Here is a 7,336-nt window from a genome sequence, read left to right as displayed (position 1 = left end):
CTGACCCCCAGATGCCCTTCTTTGTAACGGGTGTGGTATGGACCCAAATGCAGCACAATCACTGGCAGGTAACGTTGATAATGTCTTTTATTCACAGCGTACACAGTAACCAGGACAATCAGGTAATTAAACTCATGGTACTGTTTAAGATGAAGGCTGGAAGCCTCAAGAGTCTTTCGGGGGATACGGGAGCTCGACCCGGTTGTGCCGAACCGGAGTACCAGTGAGTCCGGAGCTAGCGTGAGCCAAGTGTTTCCACCAAACAATTCAGCAAGCGTCAGCAGGGAATCGACACACACAATGGCGAGTGCGGCAGCACAAACAAAGTCAATAGTCCAAAGTGATCCACCGGGTAACAGGCATGGAAACTCACACTGCGATACAGTCGTCGGAAAAGCATCAAACAGCCCGGAGGAGCAGAAAGAAACCAGGAATGCTGAGGCAGAACTCGTGGTCGGGGGCTGAGGTTATTTCCGGGATTATGACGAGGCAGGTAAATCAGAGACAGGCGAGGTCGGCAACGGGAGATCAGTCCAAGAATGAGTGCTGAAGAGTCTTGCATGGGGGCGAAGAACAATCTGGCAAAGAGTGAGTGGAACAGGGAAGCTTAAATACTGGCTTGATTACTGATGAACTGCAGCTGTGAGCTTAGGTGACCTGATGAGGGGGGACTGGCTGACCGGTGGGATGAGGTGAGGGCGGAGTCATGGAAAAACACTGTTTGGTAACACATGAAGAGGAGCAGACTGTGACATCCTTAGAACCGGCATTGTCATTGATGATGAGAATTGGTCATTGTTATGGTGTTTTGCATGCAATGAAGGTGATGAAGACATTTAATGAGAGTGTGGCTAGCACATTTTGGAGAAACAAACAAACAAACAAATTTTTAGTGATGATGAAACACATCTGCTTTGCTCCTTTAGATGTTTTTTTTTATTTTTGAAAGTATTCAGTCTACCTGCAACTCAAAGACTGTCTGTTCACATGAGATGGTTTAGTCTGGCATCTATTCTGCATATGTGACTCTGAATTCTAAACAAGGCGACGCACATCCTGAAACCTGGCTTATTGTTGATTATGCAAACAAATCAACCTCAGAATGAATTTCCCTTGCCCTCATTTTATTTGTTTGTTTTCGCCCTCCATCTCTAGTCGCTTCCTCTCCACTGAAAATTGGTGTTGTTTGTGCATAGATTCTCTGTTATCTCATTAAGCCCTCCAAACACTCAAGCTGCCTGAAGCCTCCATTATTCTTTTTATCTCTGATTAGGGATTCTATTAAAAAAGTAAATGAGGTCTGTGGGGTCCTTGTTTTAGCTGTCCTTTTTTTTCCCCAAACAAAATTTGTCGTAACCACATGTTTAGACTTTGTAAATGTACATTGATTTAGCGTGCTTCACTTAACTGAATGAAACCATTTGCATCTAAAGGGCTATTCATATCAGTTGTCTTCTCAGGGTTGGGCTGGTGAGTCATCACAGGCAATGATGGCATCAAACAATTTGGGGCTGATTTTCCATAGCCCTTTATCATGCAGTGAGCAGCTATATCCAAAGCTGCAATACAGAACTGGACTATGAATGGGAATATATTGTGTGAATCCAGTATATTATTTGAAACCAATCTCACCTATGTCATGTCTAAAAAAAAAAGCATCAAAAGAGCATATGGTTGCATGGAGGCAAAGACAAAGAGCTGCAGTGTGTGAGTGATGCGTGGGCTAAAATAAAAGGAAAAAGGGACATGTAGAGTTCGCAGCAGATGTAGCACTTGCAGGGAAATGACAGGCATTAAAACAGTCATTGAGCTATAGTATGGCTGATTAAACCCACAATACGTTACAGGGAGTGTATGGAAGTATATTGTATATCATCACAATGCAGCCCACGCTGCGGTTTGACTATGAATTGCTAGTTTCTTTAATGCTGGGAAGGAGGATATCAACAACGCTGTAATTTCTATGACTTACTACATTTGACTCTTAAATAAAATACACATTCATCGGCATAAAAGTGAATATATGCGAAGCTAAGGAAATGAGGGCTGGTGTTGGTTTCCTCCAATTCAACGGACATCAACTGAGGCATTATTTACATTTTCGTGGTCATGTTTAGACAACCCATTCTCACTCCCAGCTCGTCAAATACCGCCGTTTGATCAGTGCCACTCGGCATCGGAAACCGACGAATGGAGGCACCCTTTAGCAACAGCATGTGACAAGCCGGGCTTTCAACTAACGCCAATGTAAACCCACCCACGGTGTTATTCAGCAGTCGGAGCAAGTGACGTAGTATTAGCGTAAGAGCGTTAAGGGCAGGTGGCAGCCCTGTGAGTCACGTAAGTCAGTTGTCAGTGAAACTAACATCAACCACGACCATTTCTTGTCCCTAGCTAAGTGGTTTTGTTGCCACCTACATTAACAGCCTTAGAAGACAGACGATTATTTTGAAAAGACATTACGCATGTAACACGCATATATTAACACGCCATCCCTGACATGTCCAAAACTGACTCTAGAGGGGATCGTAGGGCTTCATAGTTCGAAGCTTATGGGCCAAGACCGAGCGTCAGTATTTGATGAGTTTGAAGTGAGAAAGTATTTTCTTTTCATATTCCACCAGCATTTGTTGGATTGACAGTGACACACCCTAACACCATCCATGGCCCTAATAGCTTGGAATATAATTCTACTATGGACAACAAATACAGGACAAAGACACAAAGAAGATTAAACCTTTTTAATTCATTTAGACGGAGCACAAAACACAAAGACGCCTCTTAACGGCTGAGTAAGATATGCACTGACCTCTGACCCTATTGTTTTCCATCATGGAGTTAATATGTGTAAGCTGCCCTCAGGAGCTTATCATTAGGTCTCTAGGGTGTGAGCTCAGACGAAACCGCTGGGCTGCATTTGCATTGATTCAGCAGAAATTTCCATTCAACACCAGAGTGGTAATGGAGGAAACTGCTGTCTCCAGTAGTATAAGCAGAAATGGCAAAGAAAAAGTGAGTTTTAAGCCATTGCTTTTGTAATTATAAACTGTCATAGCACCAGTGACTATTTACAGTTGCTTGCAGACATTATTTACAAGATACGCCACATTGGTTTGGTGGAGGAAAATGAGTCAATCATAGCTGATTGTTCTAATTGGAAAGAAGTTACCTGGCTCTTTGATTTTGTGGAAAAATAAGAGTGAGAAGACTTGTTTCAGCACACCAACCGTAAACAGTGGGCTTCTGCATAATGGGACAGAGACAGCCTGCTCTAGGGGGGAGCACTGACAGTCATTTTTTTTTCTGCCTCCATAAATCTTGCGCGTAAATCCTATGCACCGCTGTCAGCAGCCATGCAGGACCTCAACAGTGAGAAATCTCTGTGTACATGTTCAGGTGTGTGTATGTGACCAATAGGTCTTGACCCTGCCTGACCCAGCAGACACCACCGCCATTTTAATGGAAGATGGATGACGTTCAGGCCAAGATAAAACACTGCTGCTTGATCCTCAGGCCTCCACGCCTAAAACACGTAAGGCACTATTTATACTAGTCGGTGTCCTCTGTCACCGAGGTCTCTTATAGACCTTTAGCCTAGAGGCACACATTGCACATAACATCTCGAAATGGAGATAATCGTGAACACATACAGACAGTAAAGCCATTTGCAGAGGCTTAACTCCCCATAATATCATAACCACAGAATGTTATTGTTCATAGGATCGCATTAGCTTCTATAGTGGTAGAATAATATGTGCAATAATTCATCCGTGCAATACTCTGGCATTAATAGCCCACTAGATTTATACTATACATTTCAAGAAATGTTCTTTTTTATATTTATACTAGTCTTGCATTTTTATCTAACACATTGAATAGATCCCACCTCTAAGTATTTTTTATTTATTTATACTTAATATATATTCATGTGTCAAAATATTTCTTATTTTTATTATTTATTTATATTGCTCTACATATGTTGTGTTATATATTGTAGCTTTATGTACATAATACATTTTTTACATACTCTATTTCTATTTTTCTTCTATTTCTTTATGCTTATATATATGAGCAACTGTAACATCCAAATATCCCCCCGGGGATCAATAAAGTATTTCTGATTCTGATTCTGACAGTTGCTAGTCTTTCTGCAGCCAATGAATACATACAAATAACACGATCTGAACATTAATTGTTACAAAGGAAACATAAAATAAACATATGGAATATAAAATGCAGTTTTGTTTGGTTTATTAAAATGCAGAACAATACAGTGAAAAAGGATTCTACCAATTTAACCAGTTTTGACAGGGCTTGATTGAATTTTTCATTTTTTGTTTTTGCAATTGAAAATTCGTGGCGGGACTGATTAAGCCCAGATCTCACTCTCATGCACACATCATTGCTCTAGACAAATGACTACAACTTTAACCTTTGGGAATACGGCTGATTTGCTGTTTGCTGTCTTCTTGTGATTGTAAGGAAAACACATTTGTTTGCCCTTTAATTAAAAAAAGCAGGTTGCAGTCTGGGAGGCCTGATAATGGGGACAAGCAATATTGTCAAAACAAAGATCAGCAAAAGCCATGCAGACATCAGCAGACTTTGTCTCGCTCTTTGCATATGCACGGACATTTTTTGTGCAGGTTAATGGACAAAAACGCATCCTTCACCAAAATAAGTCTGTGAGTGAATTACTGCTGAGTAGCATCTTAAATCTGACGCATACAAATATGCATGCTTCTCTAAAAAAATAATAATAAGTGACATTAGTCCTCATCCCATGGCTGCTGAACCAGCAGATGATGACAGGGCTTCCCAAAACTGTTAATGGAACAGGAAGTGGACTGTAATAACAAATATGCTTTCTCAGTGATGGCTGGATAGCAGTGCTCACATGTAATGGGATTTCTCTGTGCCACTAAACGTGATGACAGTATTCTGATGTGTATGTCTGAGCCAGGTTTGAATCTGTGATGCTCATGCAATACGCTAAACAAACACATCACTATAATCTAACACTCCGCCTGTATTTTATGGTATACAATAGGATTATATTGCTTGATGGTAAACAACAGATGGTATGGGGATGTAGAGAACAGCAGAAGTGACAGTGAATATTTACAACTATAGATGAGTGACAGGCACAAGTTTAAAAATAAAACAAGGAGAAATATATATAAATATGAGCCTCGCATTGTGACAGACAGTTCGAGCTGACAGCAGGATTATCAAAGCAACAGAAACATAATACTTAACATAATCATACATGCTTACAATGTTACAAAGGAGACAAAAGCTTTACTGGTGAATGTTCTCTGGTTCCATCTTCAGATTTTCTCTCTGTTATATTCTGAAGGCGATTTGAAGGGAAGTGTTAGCAAAATGACCAAATTGCATTCCTCTTGTTAACCTGCCATCCCCCCTCTCCATCCCTTAGTAGCAGAGAGAGTGCAGCGGCAGTTAGTCTAGTTTGCCTGATCCATTGACCCTTTATCTGACGAAGGTTTGTGGCAGTTAGAATCTATGGCTCCGACCATGGCTCTGAAATATCAGTAAGTTAGAATCTATGGCCCCGACCACGGCTCTGAAATATCAGTATCCTAACTGTGCTGTGTATTATTAGATCCATGGAGTTATCCGTGGTGCTGAAGTAGCAGACTGATTTGTAAAATTAAAATTAAATTAAAAATGAACAAATTGCCTTCTGGTTATATTATTGTAAATGGAATATCTTTGGATTTTGGATTGTCGGTTGGACAACAGAAGCCATTGATAGTGTCACTTTGGTCTCTGACAAATTTTGATTGGCATAATTCACAATTTTGAGGAATTTTCTAGATTAAAAAACATTAAAGGGACTGTTTGTAACTTCTTACACATATAAATCAATCCGGGTCGGTGTTCCATGCGTGCTCGCGTGTTGCTATAGCTGTTCAGACAAGACTCCAACACAAACTACACGGAAGCACCAAAAGCTCTTGGTTGTATCTAGTGAAGCCCGTCTGTTAAACAGTGTTGGCCGCGGTCGGAGGACGCGGGGGAGACCGTAGCTTTGGTCTCCAGGGCCGGAGTCTCTGCTCCTCTGCTCCTCTGCCTGCCTTCACTCATACACCGTGCTCGTTCTTGATCTTTCGCTCCACTCTCACGTGCATGCGCACACTCCACACTGCAGAAGAGTTAGTTTAGCTCTGAGAATATCTAGTGAATGTACAGTGGACGTTTGTGCAGAAATAACTGCTGCAGCTCCTCCAGATCAACAGAGATTTCCCGTGTCTTGCGAAGTGACGGGGCTCCGCAGAGAGAAACGTTATCGTCTCCGACCGGGTGCCGGTGTCTACGCTGTTCCTTCCGGCCGCGGTCGGGAGGCTGAGGCAGGAAAAGCCAACACTAGGTTCAGCAGTGATTCATGGAGAGACCTTCGTCTGGTCAGTTAACATTACTGCCAAGCAGCTGAAATATAGAGTGTTATTGTGGTTTTAGCTGACGTGTGTCGCCTCAGTTTTGATCGATGCTCGTTCATGTCTATGTAGAGCGAGCACAAGCGCTGACTTTCGTTGACTTAACGGCCACAGGTTTTGCTGTTAACAAGCATTTCTGATTCTTACAAACAGTCCCTTTAAATGTAATTAATTAGAAATTAGATGCAGTCATTTGTGTGCAACAATTCCTCAGATTTGAGTTCAAACATACTAACATCAGTTTCTTCTATGCATCAATTGGAGTTCAAAACTGCCCCACACTGAAAGACGTACTGCTCTTGCTCACCACTGGACTCCACTGTGCAGACACTTCTCTCACTGTAGGTAAGAACAAGTAATTAATCCATAATCCAGCACAGGCCATGATATACTCTAATTAAGCACAGTTAAGGTTTGTCTTGTCGGCAGATTTTTTCCTGCAGTCAATTACAACCTGTTCTACTTCCCAGATAAAGCAGTTTATTTTGCAACTCTGGGTTTCTGAGAAAGCCTTTTTGCATACATTGGTCCACTACTTATTCATGTATACATAATAATACACACAATCCATATTTGAGTATTGGATATGTGATTTAAAAGATGTAGAGAGGGTTCTGTAACAGTGGCTACCATTGGTTTTACAGTTACCGATGCGTTTTCATGTTATCAGAAGTGATCTTCTTCATTAAGCGGAGGTGCGGATAGGTTGGCATTTAATTTGTGTCGCTGCGGCTGTTTGCCGGAGCGATTATTGACGATTCTTTCAAACCACCACAGTGTCACAACGGGCTGCTTAAACAGACTCGTGGTGCCATATATTTGAATGTCAGAAGACAGAAAGAGGCGTGAAAACACATAACGACATGCCTCAAATT

The sequence above is a fragment of the Sebastes umbrosus genome, chromosome 10, assembly GCF_015220745.1.
Source record: "Sebastes umbrosus isolate fSebUmb1 chromosome 10, fSebUmb1.pri, whole genome shotgun sequence".
In the NCBI taxonomy this organism is placed as follows: Eukaryota; Metazoa; Chordata; class Actinopteri; order Perciformes; family Sebastidae; genus Sebastes; species Sebastes umbrosus.
The sequence above is the reverse complement of the archived record's forward strand: the minus strand, read 5'-3'. Positions refer to the sequence as shown.